This window comes from Ambystoma mexicanum, chromosome 2q, assembly GCF_040938575.1.
Source record: "Ambystoma mexicanum isolate Mex_15411 chromosome 2q, UKY_AmexF1_1, whole genome shotgun sequence".
In the NCBI taxonomy this organism is placed as follows: Eukaryota; Metazoa; Chordata; class Amphibia; order Caudata; family Ambystomatidae; genus Ambystoma; species Ambystoma mexicanum.
The window spans coordinates 999,639,819-999,653,899 of NC_090924.1; positions in this window are offsets into that span (position 1 = coordinate 999,639,819).

Consider the following 14,081-nt stretch of genomic DNA (forward strand, 5'->3'; position numbering starts at 1 on the left):
CTTAAAATGCACAATAACCAATGGGAAAAGCCAAGGGATTCAGAGGAGAAGCCTCGTACACCAAGGGAGAAGCAGTGGGCATCTTTGAACTGCCGCAGGTTGGTAGTGAGAAACCTTCAGCAGGGGATTCTCAGCAACCACTGTGCGCTCTGCTCAAAAGCACAACAAGAAATGATGTGATGAAGAAATCTTGCAATCCAATAGAAGCCAAACTTGGCTAATGACTTGTATTTACTCCCAGAATTTGTCAAGGTCACTTACTACCATCCACCATTCAAAGTTCTGTGAATACAACAAATAGAAATAAATGCATGGGCCGTATGATTGTAAACAACCCTTTTTCCAAGGTGCAGAAATGCCAAGGCTCCCCTGCACCACCCCCCCATTTCCTGCCACTCTCTGGCCAGCCTCCCTTGGCCCTCCTCCTGCTCCCACCTCTGAGGCCAAGAACCTAGGGTAATCTTTGATTCCTCACTCTCCTTCTCTCCTCATATTTCTGACATCTGCAAGAAGTCAAACTGCCAACTGCACCTCATCAGAGGTATTCTTCATTTCCTCTCCTTCCCCCAGAATCTCACTGTATCTAGAGCACTGGTTTTCTCTAGGCTAGACTACTGTAATAGCCTCTTTTTAAATTTGCCTGCTGTACTCTCTGTCCTCTGCAACTTATCCAGAACAGGACTGCAAGACTTGTCCTTGGCCTCAAGCCCAGGGATCGTATCTCTCCAGCACTGAAATCTCTCCATTGGCTCTCAGTGGCTGCAAGGATCAAGTTCAAGACCCTTTACATTGTCCACAAGGCCTTCTGGGGCCAGGGACCAAAATACCTCCAGCTTTCTCTTCTGGAGTATCTTCCTACTCAAGCACTTCCCTCCTCTACCTCCAACTCCTTGAGGGTCAGTTGCTTAATCAAACAGCAAGTTGAGGGCAGATCTCTCTCTTCAGCTGTTGCCTCTCTTTGGAACAGCCTCCCTGCCTCTCTGAAACTGGAGCAGAGCCATCTCTGGTTCCGAAAGAAGCTCAAGACTCTCCTCCTTTCTTCAGCCTTCTCTCTTCCGCTACCTTGCTGATCTCCTGTCCGACACTGCAATGGTTACCTGGCTCCCCTCTGAATCATGGGCCCAGGTCCCTGTCCTCCCAGTTGCACACTTGCACCGCCTCCTGGTAACCCTGCACTTGTGGCTGTATCTGTAAGCCTACAACCCCCTCTACTTGCACTTATCTATCACTTGTTTTTCTGCGCTTAACCCTACATTGCCACCTGGTGGCCGCACTTCATGTTTTGATGTTTGATCCTATGTCTTGCACTTTCTCCTCCTCCCCTTCTCCTGCCACTTCTCCCCTCCACCCCTGCATTTGTCACTAGGCCTAATAAGATTGTTGTCTTTTCCCCCTTGTCCCCTTACCCTACCCCACCCTACCTCGTTGTGCCTTGAAACACTTGTTTATAGGTGCGCTATATATAAAATATCATACCATATCATATCATATCAAAAAGTGCTAATATCAGCATAATATAAATGTCTATTGAGTGCAAACCCCTGCATTCACCTCAAGGATGAAGATGAGGTGGAGGGACACTGCTGTCAGCCTGCTCATGCTCAATTTTGACCCAGATAAGCTCAAACCACTAAAGCAGCATTTACTGCATCCCGCAGCTCTGAGGGGTCTACAAACCAAACAGCAAGTTATGCTCCTACTCTACGGGTAGAAGGCTGCAAGCCTATATCTATCAGTCGCGTTTTATCACTGTTGGTCGCGTGCACTCACCATATCTCTTCCCACTCCAACGTAATACTTTGTGGCTCCCAATGCTGGCCCCACTGTAAACTCGCACAGCAAAAGCTCTAGACCACACACCTTAGCTCCCAGCCATATTCCTGAAGGGTTGGTGGCCATTTTTGGACAAAGTAACCAGGGAAATAAATTGAGGAATTTTTTACAACAAGGCCCCAATCGGGGAAATTAGAATAACGACAAACGTCAAAACAGAACAGGCAATCGCTCCTAGTTAATTCATCCAAATACAAACTCACAGACACAGATGAATTAGTCCTTAATAAAGGCTTGGGCTATGTCATTACTAAGAAACATGATCCTTTTATTTTCTGCAACGATTTTCATAAATTGATGCGAAAGATACATCTTAAAGAATTCTTTGCCGACATTACCAAAAAGGTCATGACTCAACAGATTAAGAACCACACTGGTCTAAAAAATCCATCACTATTTCATCCTCCTAGCCATTCCCACTCCCCGCAATCTATGATATTTGAAAAACAGGTTCTGAGAGAGATCAAGAAATTAGAAAAGAAAAACAACCCAGTTTTCCAGAACCTTAGTCATTTAGAATAGAATACACTAAACAGTCTCTCCAAAAACGATGACATTATAATATAAAGAGCTTATAAAGGAGGAGGTATAGTGGTTCTAGATAAAGAAGATTACGTAAATGAATGTCTAAGTCAGCTTAACAACATAAAATATTATAAAAAAATTACCAGAAAATCCAACTAAAGAACTTTTAAAAATGATCGAATTAAAAGTAAAGAAAGCCAAAGAACGAGGATGGATAAGCCGTCAAGAAAGTGAATTCCTCATTAATTCTGATCCCTCCACCCCTACCTTTTACTGTCTACCAAAGATACACAAAACCTTAACTAAACCCCCTGGACAACCTATTGTAGCTGGTATAAACTCCATCTTAGAACCGCTCTCTAAATTCGCCAATCATTATTTGAAAAACGATGTCACCAAAATGGAATTATACCTCAAAGATACAAAAGATGTCATTAAACATTATGAAAACCATCCATACGATATCAACACCCAGTTTTTAAGCACTTTAGATATTGTTTCTTTGTATACAAATATTCCTCAACAAGAAACCATCGAAACGCTTAAAGAAATATTACTGACGCGGCTAGATGATGACCCAGTCCCCATTTCATTCATCCTTTGGTGCATAGAAGTTTCATTAACAAAAAATGTTTTTGAATTCCAAGGCCAGTTTTACCAGCAAATAGAAGGTACGGCCATGGGAGCCACAATGGCCCCCACTGTGGCGAATTTATATGTCGAATTTTCGAGAAAAAGCATATTTATGCCAACAACCCATTTGATAACACCTACAGTCATGGGCGAGGTATATAGATGATATTATAGTCATCTGGAAGGGAACAGAGGAAGGGGCAAACAGGTTTGTAACATGGCTAAATCAACATAATCGCCACTTACAATTTACCATGACCATTAAAAGAGAGGAAATACATTTTCTAGACTTGACTATCTTCCCTCAACTAAGAGCACTAATAGTTCGACCTTATGTAAAACAACAGATAAAAATTCCCTCCTACACTATCATAGTCATCATGTCAAACACCTGAAAAATAACCTGCCCTATGGACAATTCCTGCGGCTGAAAAGAAATAGCAGTACCAAGGAAGCCAACGAAGAAGAAGCAGGTACCCTCTCAAAAAAACTGAGAGATCAAGACTATCCTAAAAAACTCATAAGAAAGGCAGCTAAAAGAGCCTATAACAATAATCAAGAATCCTTACTCGAAGACAAGGTTAAAAAACAACCAGAAGAAAGAATAGTGAGTGTGAATACATTCACCAACCTTAGTTTATCCATCACTAAAATAGTGCGAAAACAATGGAAGATTTTCAATCAATCTATCAACAAACTTCCATGTCCGCTCTTTACCTATAGAAAATTTACCACCATAGGAAACAGGATAAGTAGCAGTAAATTTAGAGGTAAACAAGCAGAGCCTGAAAATGTAACTAAAACCTGGGGGATGAGCCCGGTGACTGGTCACTACCCTTGTGGACAATGTTCAGTATATAAATTCACCAAAAAATCCAAAGAAATCGAGATTTAACCACACCCTGGAAACAGATGCAACTTACTAATTGTAATTCAGAGTACGTCATATACATGATAACATGTTTGTGTGGTTTAAACTACATAGGCAAAACATTTCAAAAAATAAAAACTCGAATTATAGAACACAGCTGCATAAGAAACCAAACCCTCATGGCACCGATGTTGAAACACTTCCTAGAACACAATCATTCGAGCGAAGATTTAAAATGGACTGTCCTATTAACAGTTAAAGCAAACAACACCACTAAAAAGAAAAAAATACTGTTAAAAAAACAAAAAAAAACTCATCTTTCAGACTAAAAGTGATCAAAGAGGGCTCAATGAGGCCATAGAGTGGCATATAATCTAAGTGCATCACCACTCCCTTACAGACAACTATCTGCAAGACTAAATACCGATTTATATGTCATGGATAGCATTGATAAAATCTAACAATAAGCGTCAGTTAAGACGACATCATTCCGAGTTAATTAAGACTGTACACCGAGCGAAGAGAAGCTCTTCAGTCTATATCGAATAAGCAGGCTCCTTCTATACCTGTTTATTGAAGCTGTTCGAATATATAGCCTTAGAAGTAGTTATAAGGAATAACGAGCCGTAAGCCACCCGAGAGATAGTATATTAATTTACATAGGACAACTCAAAAAGTGTTCCTATCCACAACGGCTCCATATTAAATGAGCCCTTATTTCAAACTTAACCCGCTATACATCATAATGCAGTTTTATGACTACTTTAAAAGTAACTGATAATGGAGATCAGACGATAGCTATAGGGATGAAAGTATCTAAACTCATTTTTATCGACTTGATAAATACTTTCATTCCAGACAGCTTCAACTCTACCTGACCACTGATACTAGAATATACAGTGTGATAATAACTAAAAAAGGACTACGCGTCCTTTATAGCGCTCCCCACTCAAGATGGCGACCGCTACTTTCACCTAAACGGCGCCTAGTGGCTTTCGCGACTGGAGCTTGAGGAAACGAGCTAACGGAGAGATACTAAATCAGGTACTTTTCCCCTCCTTCCTTACATAACGACTGGCAATAAGTCCAGAGGATAACAAACTCGGTACCTCTTGTTAATACACGTAATTAATGTGTTATTCTACTATAGATTAAGAGGAATAATAGTCCCTACTTTGCTTTCTAATGTTCCCTCTAGATTCAAAATACCGCTACTAAACCTGTCCTCCATATTGAAGAAGATTAACTAAAGACAAGCCACGAGGGACTACTAACAGCCCAGGATACATTCCAAAAAAAGGTGAGCCCGAGCACAGAGGTAGCCGTCTCATTTTATTAATAGCATAACGAATACCATCTAAAATTAGAAATTGCCCGTGGCATTCCCCATAGGCATAACAGAGCGTCTTTTATTCCATTTTGAATATAGACCTCTGAGAAGGACTGACCGCACCAGATGTATTAAGAAAACCACGCTTAGTAAACCAACTCTACAAAATTAGAGAGCCTCTCCGCAAAGAGGTAAGTCAATATTAAATTCACTCCATGCGAAATGTAGTAGCTAGCCAATCTACCATGACAGTAAGTCAATTAATTAATGCAAATTAAATTTGCAGGTCCCCTAAGACTCTCTTTGGAGTCAACAACGGACCTAGAGGACAATATCCTGCTTTACTCAGGAACCAACCTTCTAAAGAACGGCTTGTCCCAACAAGACTAGGTAATAATTAATAATAATTCAACATGTGAGATAAATTAAAATTATCAATAAGAGAAAAAAAGACCATCCATGGCTTACACTCCTTTTTTGTGTCTCCCTGTTTTATATCAACAGCTGCAGAAAGAACACTCAAGTTCGTTATTTAACACTGCCAACAAGAATGACCAATACCTGAGATATGCATTTATAGCACCCTTTGTTGTTGTTTTTTACTGTAATACTACTAGATAGTGTCACAACTCCTGAAGAAAGTTCAGAAAAATGATTAGATAACTGAAACATGTCGAGTTTTCTAGATCTAGATAAATTATTACTAGATTGATGAAATAGTTACCTCAGCATAGGGCCCCACGATCAGTGCAAGACAGCAATTGCTCCCTGCATTACTCATTGAATCAAATACCTGTCAACTAGACAGACGTTATTAGATTGTCTCTAATTCTAAGGCCCTCATTACGATACTGGCGCTAAACCATGGCGCTATTAGCACCATGGTTGGTGCCGGTATCGTAACGAGTCCGCCAATGTTCAATGGGGAATTACCCCCCCATTCCAAGGTTGGCGGGGCAGTAATTCCCCATTGAACATTGGCCCTTTCCCATTCCCATTTTTGCCCCACAGGGCTCAATGGGACTGGGGAAGGCGGTAAGTACGGTACCGCAAATTGCGGTACCGGACTTACCTCGAGAGTCCCTTTGCGGGTCCGTACTTTAACGGCTGGTCTAGACCAGCCGTTCAGGTCGGGTCCCGCAAAGGGACCTCGTAGTAAGGCGCTAACAGGCAGATTCAATGAATTAATGTGCGCTGAAATTTTCGGTGCAAGCGTGCGAAAGCGTGCGAATCGCAGTGCCAGTGCGAAAATCGCAGCGAAACCCACGCACAGCGATTCATGGAAGTCCGTGCGCATGTAAATCCCAGGATGTGCGCCAAAATTCACACGTCTCCAAACAGCGCGCACAGCGAAAGCGCACACAACAAAAGTAGGAGGAACAGGGGGCGGAACAACGCGTGAAAATGTGGGCGTCACGGGGGAAGTACAGGAGGCAAATGCGCGGAATGCCCACACGCACGTTCAAAACACATATTCATGGAATCGAACGGGGCTAACGCGTGCGCCAAAAAAGACGCGCTAATCCGGAAACACATACACCAGCAGGAAGCAGGCGTACGTGGACCCGCGCAGTATAAAAGTGCGCGCAAACAACAAACAAGCTCAGCCGCCAGGATGAATATACCGTCCCTAGCAGCAGTGGTCGTGGGATACCGCAGGAGGAGGGGGATAGTCAGGCCCAGAATTTTCACACCCAGAACCAGCCTTTTTGGGATGCCTGATGACCAGGTGTATGGGAGGTACAGGTTTCCACCTCACATAATACTCAACCTGGTGAGTGAGTGGGAGGATGACCTCACATCACCCACCCTGTGCTCCCAAGCACTCAGCCCCCTGGAGAAGGTCCTCAATGTACTGCACTTCTTGGCCACTGGATCTTTTCAGCGGACAAGTGGTATAGTGGGGTGGGGTGTCACAGGCCACGCAGTCACGCTGCCTACACCAGGTATTGGCCATCATGACTGCACGCCCATCAGTCCGCAGGCACATATACCTGCCCAGAACACCTGCAGAAAGGCAGGCTGCCGTCCAGGATTTCTACGGGGTGGCACAATTCCCAAAAGTCCTCGGTGCCATTGATTGCACCCATGTGGCTCTACGTCCCCCCAGGGCATCAGAGTACATCTATAAAAACTGAAAGCACTGGCATTCCATCAACGTGCAGGTAGTATGTGATGCCAAGGGAATCATCACCTCAGTATATTCCAACTATCCAGGGTCCACCCACGACAGTTTTATTTACAGAATGTCAACCCTAAACCGGGACCTAGAAGCTGGGCGGCATGGCGATACATGGCTGCTCGGTGAGTATAAATGTCGCGCTCACCTGATTCCCATGGAGGCGCAGGTCTGGCTTCGAGTGCTGATGCTTCTTCAATGGTGAAGCGCAGGACTCTGATGATGGACAGGAAGGGCCCCTCTACTCTGGCTTTTCTGGCTCGCAGGAATATTCCCCTGTGCGTGAAAAGGGAGTATTACCTACTGACGGAATAATGCTCAAGCCTCCCACTCCCTTCCAACCCTCCTCGATACCCTTCCACAATTCCCTGTGAAGTCTCACCTTAGGGTCTGGAAGGATGAGTTCTCCATCCTGCTTCTGATGCAGGGGCGCGTTGAAACCCAGTTACTTCACTGGATTGAGGTTTGATGGGAGTTCAAAATAAGCTTGACTATTCAGGTGAGGCGCTGTAAGAGTTCTGTTGCAAGTTCAAAAGTTCAAGCTTAATAATAATGTTCATTGTCTTATTGCAGCAAGCGCTATTGCTTATGTCTTTTTCCCCTTAGGGGCCGGGGTTCGGAATGCCGGAGATATGGCGACGACCCGAAGTGTAAGTTCTGGATGAGCGTTCAGGTAATGTCTTTGCATTCGCTCATTCAATGTCTTTGTCTTTTTTCCCCATTGGGGCCGGGGTCCGGAATGCCAGGAAGCGGCAGGACCCGAAATGAAATGGGAATGACCCAACAGGTAAGTCTTAGAAGGAAACTGAGCTTTTCCTATTTCCCTTCCTTCTCTCACCTTGTTTTCTTGTCTTTTCTCTCTAGGCTCTGGGAAGTGGGTGCGGATCCGGATGATCGCTGCTGTAGATGGTGGCGCCCAGGAAAGGTGAGTGAAATTCAGCGCTGTAGCGATCGAAGCGAAATGCTTTTAAAATGATGTCTTCCCTTTCAGGATCGTCGGTGTGATGTCCCCGTGATGCAGCTTTAGCAGGTAAGGTCTTCTTTCTCCCCAATTTTCTCTTATCTCCCTTTGCAGGCAACCCAGGATGCTGACAGGCGTGGCTGAAGTCCAAATGGAGGAGCTGACACGGTGAGCGTCCAGCTGCGAGGAGCAGAACAACGCGAAGCGTGAGTTGCTGATCGGGCGTGGTTTAAATAGCTTTGGAAGAAGTTCCAGGCATGTATCCTTCCACCGATCAGGTATGTATCCTTCCCCGACCACACCCAGGCCTAAGGCGCCAGGACTGTGTCCAAAGGGCCCCAGCTTGGGCCCGCTGGCACTTCCCTGGGGGGAATGATGCCTGCCTCTGGGGTTGCTGGGTCGGACCTGGCTCCTTGGAGGTAGGCATCATGACAGTACCCCCCCTCAAGGCCCCTCCCAAGGTTGTTCCCTCCGGGGGTTTTGGCTTGTTCGGAAATCTCCGGTGGAACCTTTGTATTAATCGAGGTGCGTGAACATGGTTACTAGACTCCCACGATCTCTCCTGAGGTCCATATCCCTTCCAGTCAACAAGATAGAAGAGTTTTGACTTTAACACCTTGGAGTCTAAAATGTCTTTAACTTCGAATTCTAATTCCCCTTCAATTTGAACTGGGTCTGGAGGCTTGGATAGTCAGGTCCCTGGTTGTACTGGCTTCAAAAGTGATGCATGAAAAACTGGATGAATACGCATGTTAGACGGTAAATCCAGTTTAAAGGCCACGGGATTGATTATAGCCTTGATGGGATAAGGTCCTATGAATCTGGGATTGAAGGTTTGCGGGCCCTTGAGGGGTAAATGTTTCGTTGCTAGCCATACCTGGTCTCCTACTTGGTAAGGAGGAGTTTTACTTCGGTGCAAATCAGCATTTTCTTTATACTTTTTCTTGGCTTGCTGTAAATGAGTTGCAGCTTCTTTGAAGGCTCGGGTTATTGTGGAATGCAGATGATTTACTGCGGGCATTTCCAGGGTCAGAGGTGGATCTAGGTCAGAGGTCCGAGGATGGTGACCATACAAAGTATAAAAAGGAGTTTGTCCGGTTCCAGAATGCACTGAATTGTTGTATGCATATTCTGCGATCCAAAGGATGTCTTTCCAATTTAACTCGGATTGGTGTAACATGCACCGAAGATATTGCTCGAGAGTCTGATTGGTTCTCTCGGTTTGTCCGTCGGTCTGGGGGTGGTGGCTGGTGGATAACCGCACATCTATTTGTGCTAGTTGGCAACATTTCTTCCAAAAATGGGAGATAAATTGACTTCCACAATCCGAGACTAATATGGAAGGAAAACCATGTATGCGAACTATATTCTCCAGAAATTCCTTGGCCAAGGTGGAAGCTGAAGGCAAACCTTTTAAAGGGATAAAGTGGGCCATTTTGGAGCATAGATCCACAATTACAAGGATAGTGTTGTAACCAGCACAAGGAGGCAGGTCAGTTATAAAGTCCATTGACAAGGTGTGCCATGGTGCCGGTGGAATATCCAAGGGTTGAAGTAGGCCGGCTGGCCTTTTCTTTTGACCCTTGTTTTGGGCACAAATTCCGCAAGACAATACAAAAGACTTTATGTCTTTTCTCCAAGAAGGCCACCAGAAGTGGCGTTTGATTTTTCCTCCGTTTTAGCGATACCAGGGTGTCCTTCCATTAATGATGATGGGCAATAACAAGTTCTTGCAATTCTTTACTTGGCAGAAACAACCGCTCCTGGAAATAGGGTAAATCATCCTTAACAGTGTAATGAGGACCCTTTTGACTCCATTCCAGTAAGGCTGAAGAGTCTAGAAGTTGTTTTACTTGCGTTTGGATGTCCTCAATAGTTTGCAATGAAGTTAGGCCTAAGATTCTTTGTTCAGGTATGATTGGCACAGGTTCTAAACTCGAACTGGGTTCTTCCATGCCAATCCGGGATAAGGCGTCCGCTTTACCATTCTTGCAGCCAGGGCGATAGGTAATTACGAAATCAAATTCCGCAAAGGATAGAGCCCATCGGAGTTGTCGTGAAGATTGAGCTTTGGCCGTCTTTAAATATTGTAAATTTCTGTGGTCCGTAATTACGGTGATGGTGTGTCTTGCCCCGAGAAGGTAGTGACGCCAAGCCTTGAAAGCAGATTTAATAGCCAGTAACTCCTTGTCGGTAATTGCGTAGTTGATTTCAGGAGGAGAACATTTCCTGGACCAAAAGGCCACAGGGTGTAGTTGGTTAGTTTCTGGGTCTCTTTGCGACAGGACAGCTCCCATGGCCAAACTGGATGCGTCGGTTTCCACAATGTAAGGGAGATCTGGGTGCGGGTGCTTCAATACAGGTGCAGAGGTGAATTTGGTTTTCAGGTCCTGAAAGGCTTGTTTGGCCTCAAGAGTCCATTCAAAGCGTTTGTTTTTCTTTAGGAGAGCTGTGATGGGTTGGACTGTTCGTGAAAATTCCGGAATGAATCTTCGATAGAAATTGGCGAAGCCGAGCATGCTCCGAACTCCCTTCACCGAGCTAGGAGATGGCCATTTGAGGATGGCGTCCACCTTTCGCGAGTCCATTCGGACTCCTTGAGGTGTCAGGATGAATCCGAGAAACTCAACTTCTGTGGTATGAAAAACACATTTTTCGAGCTTTGCAAATAGTCTGTGCTGGCGCAATTTCTCAAGAACTGCCCTAACATGTTTTCTGTGATCGGATTCTGAAGAAGAGTACACCAGGATGTCGTCGATATAAACAATGACACAGACATCGATAAGTTCCCGAAGAACATCATTCATAAAGTACTGAAAGGCGGCAGGTGCATTGCACAAACCGAAGGGCATCACCTGATATTCGAAGAGCCCAAATTTGGTGCGGAATGCAGTCTTCCATTCGTCGCCTTCTTTTATACGCACCAGGTGATAAGCTCCTCGGAGATCTAACTTGGTGTACACACAAGCGTCTTTCACCTGGTCGATAAGCTCAGGGATCAGGGGCAAAGGATAACGATTCTTAATCGTTATTTGATTTAGGGCGCGATAGTCTATACATGTTCGAAGGGTCGCCCTCTTTTTTCGGCACGAAGAACAGAGCTGAGGAGACAGGAGACTTGGACGGGCGAATAAAACCATTGGCTAGGTACTGATCTAAATACTGACGCAAATGCAGGTTCTCAGGTTCCGTAAGAGCATAAATCCTACTACAAGGTAGTTGAGCATTGGGTACCAGATCGATTTGGCAATCATAAGACCGATGGGGAGGTAACGTATTAGCCTGTTCCTTCTGAAAAACGTCTTGGAATTCTTGGTATTCTGACGGTAGCTGTACAGGGGTGGAAGTTGCTGAGGCTAGACCCATAACTGGATTTCTTGGATAACAAGTTGGTTCACAATCAGGAAAACTTATCTTCTTTGCTCGCCAGTCGATTCTGGGATTATGTGTTTCTAACCAAGGAATTCCAAGAATTACTTGAAATTGTGGGGCCTTGAGCACATCAAACGCGATTGCTTCCCGATGTCCATCCTGACCCACCAGTGTCATTTCAACAGTGGAATGCGTTACAGGCCCTGAGGCTATTTCGGTTCCATCTACTGTAGTAATGACATCTTGGGTTACTTTCGGGTGGAGAGGGAGCTTAATCCTGGAAGCCAATTCACGGTCTATGTAGTTTCCAATAGCTCCACTGTCGATGCATGCTTTTACAGCATGCAACTGCTGAGGCTGTTTTGGGTCTACGAGCACCATTGGCATGACAAAATGCGAGGTCAAAGAGTTTGTTTTCAAGCTCGGCAAGCGGACCCCTACGCTTGTCGGGCTAGGTCGTTTCCCGAATCAGGTGTCAATAAATCGTTATCAGTGGCTCCAACCACCTTCTCAGGTGGTTTAACCGGACAATTTCGAAGAAAGTGACTGGAAGTCCCGCAATACAGACAAAGTTGCATTTGCCGCCTTCTCTCTCGTTCCTTCTGCGTTAATGGTCCTTTAACACCGCCGATTTGCATAGGTTTGGATACGTCGGTACTCTTGGAGTTAGCGTGGGTTTTGATCGGTACTCGGGTTTCGTACTTGAACCGATCTGCTTTTCTATTTTGAAGTCTGTGATCAAGTTGAACCACCAAGTCTATGTAGTCTGCGCAGACCTGGGGTGGATCTACTATCTGAGCTAGAACATCCTTAAGCTCTCCGCGCAGGCCTCGATGAAACAATGTGATCCTTTTGTTATCTGGCCATCCAGTTTCCACAACCAGTCTATTAAAGGTGGCAACGTAGGACAGGAGATACTGATTACCTTTTCGTAAGGATAGTAGTTCGTTATCAAGGGCCTGTCCTTGAGAGTGTCGAGCAAACAATCTTTCCATGCTGGCCTGGAAGCCCTGAAAATCCTGGAGAATGGGATCATCCTGATTTACCAATGGAATAGACCAATCGGCAGCACTGCCACTGAGGTAAGATAGTATAAAGGCTACCTTGGTCTGGTCGTTAGGGAAGGCCCCGGGTCTGCATAGAAAGTGTAAACGACATTGGTTCATAAAGACTGCATATTTCTTGGAATCCCCCGCAAAACATTCAGGCGGGGCCAAAGGCATGTGTCCAGGTAGATTGATTTGTACCGGGTTATTCAAACCCATTGATGTGGAAGTACCTCCGGAATTAGGTAAAGGAGTGTGCCCTGCCTGGGCCTGCAATAACCTTTTGGCCAGGTCATCAGTTCTTTCCTTGGATAGGATCAGTTCTCTTTTGAGAGCATTGGTCTCCTGGCGGGCTGAGTGCACTTCTGCCCGTAATTCCCCCAAAATCTGGGCCAGCTGATCTGTCTCGGAAGTCTCCATAGCGCCCGGGTGGGAAATTGTGGGTAGGTTTCGCGTTCTGTCACGCTCACCTTATTCCCACGGAGGCGCAGGTCTGGCTTCGAGTGCTGATGCTTCTTCAATGGTGAAGCGCAGGACTCTGATGATGGACAGGAAGGGCCCCTCTACTCTGGCTTTTCTGGCTCGCAGGAATATTCCCCTGTGCGTGAAAAGGGAGTATTACCTACTGACGGAATAATGCTCAAGCCTCCCACTCCCTTCCAACCCTCCTCGATACCCTTCCACGATTCCCCGTGAAGTTTCACCTTAGGGTCTGGAAGGATGAGTTCTCCATCCTGCTTCTGATGCAGGGGCGCGTTGAAACCCAGTTACTTCACTGGATTGAGGTTTGATGGGAGTTCAAAAGTTCAAGCTTAATAATAATGTTCATTGTCTTATTGCAGCAAGCGCTAATGCTTATGTCTTTTTCCCCTTAGGGGCCGGGGTTCGGAATGCTGGAGATATGGCGCCGACCCGAAGTGTAAGTTCTGGATGAGCGTTCAGGTAATGTCTTTGCATTCGCTCATTCAATGTCTTTGTCTTTTTTCCCCATTGGGGCCGGGGTCCGGAATGCCAGGAAGCGGCAGGACCCGAAATGAAATGGGAATGACCCAACAGGTAAGTCTTAGAAGGAAACTGAGCTTTTCCTATTTCCCTTCCTTCTCTCACCTTGTTTTCTTGTCTTTTCTCTCTAGGCTCTGGGAAGTGGGTGCGGATCCGGATGATCGCTGCTGAAGATGGAGGCGCCCAGGAAAGGTGAGTGAAATTCAGCGCTGCAGCGATCGAAGCGAAATGCTTTTAAAATGATGTCTTCCCTTTCAGGATCGTCGGTGTGATGTCCCCGTGATGCAGCTTTAGCAGGTAAGGTCTTCTTTCTCTCCAATTTTCTCTTA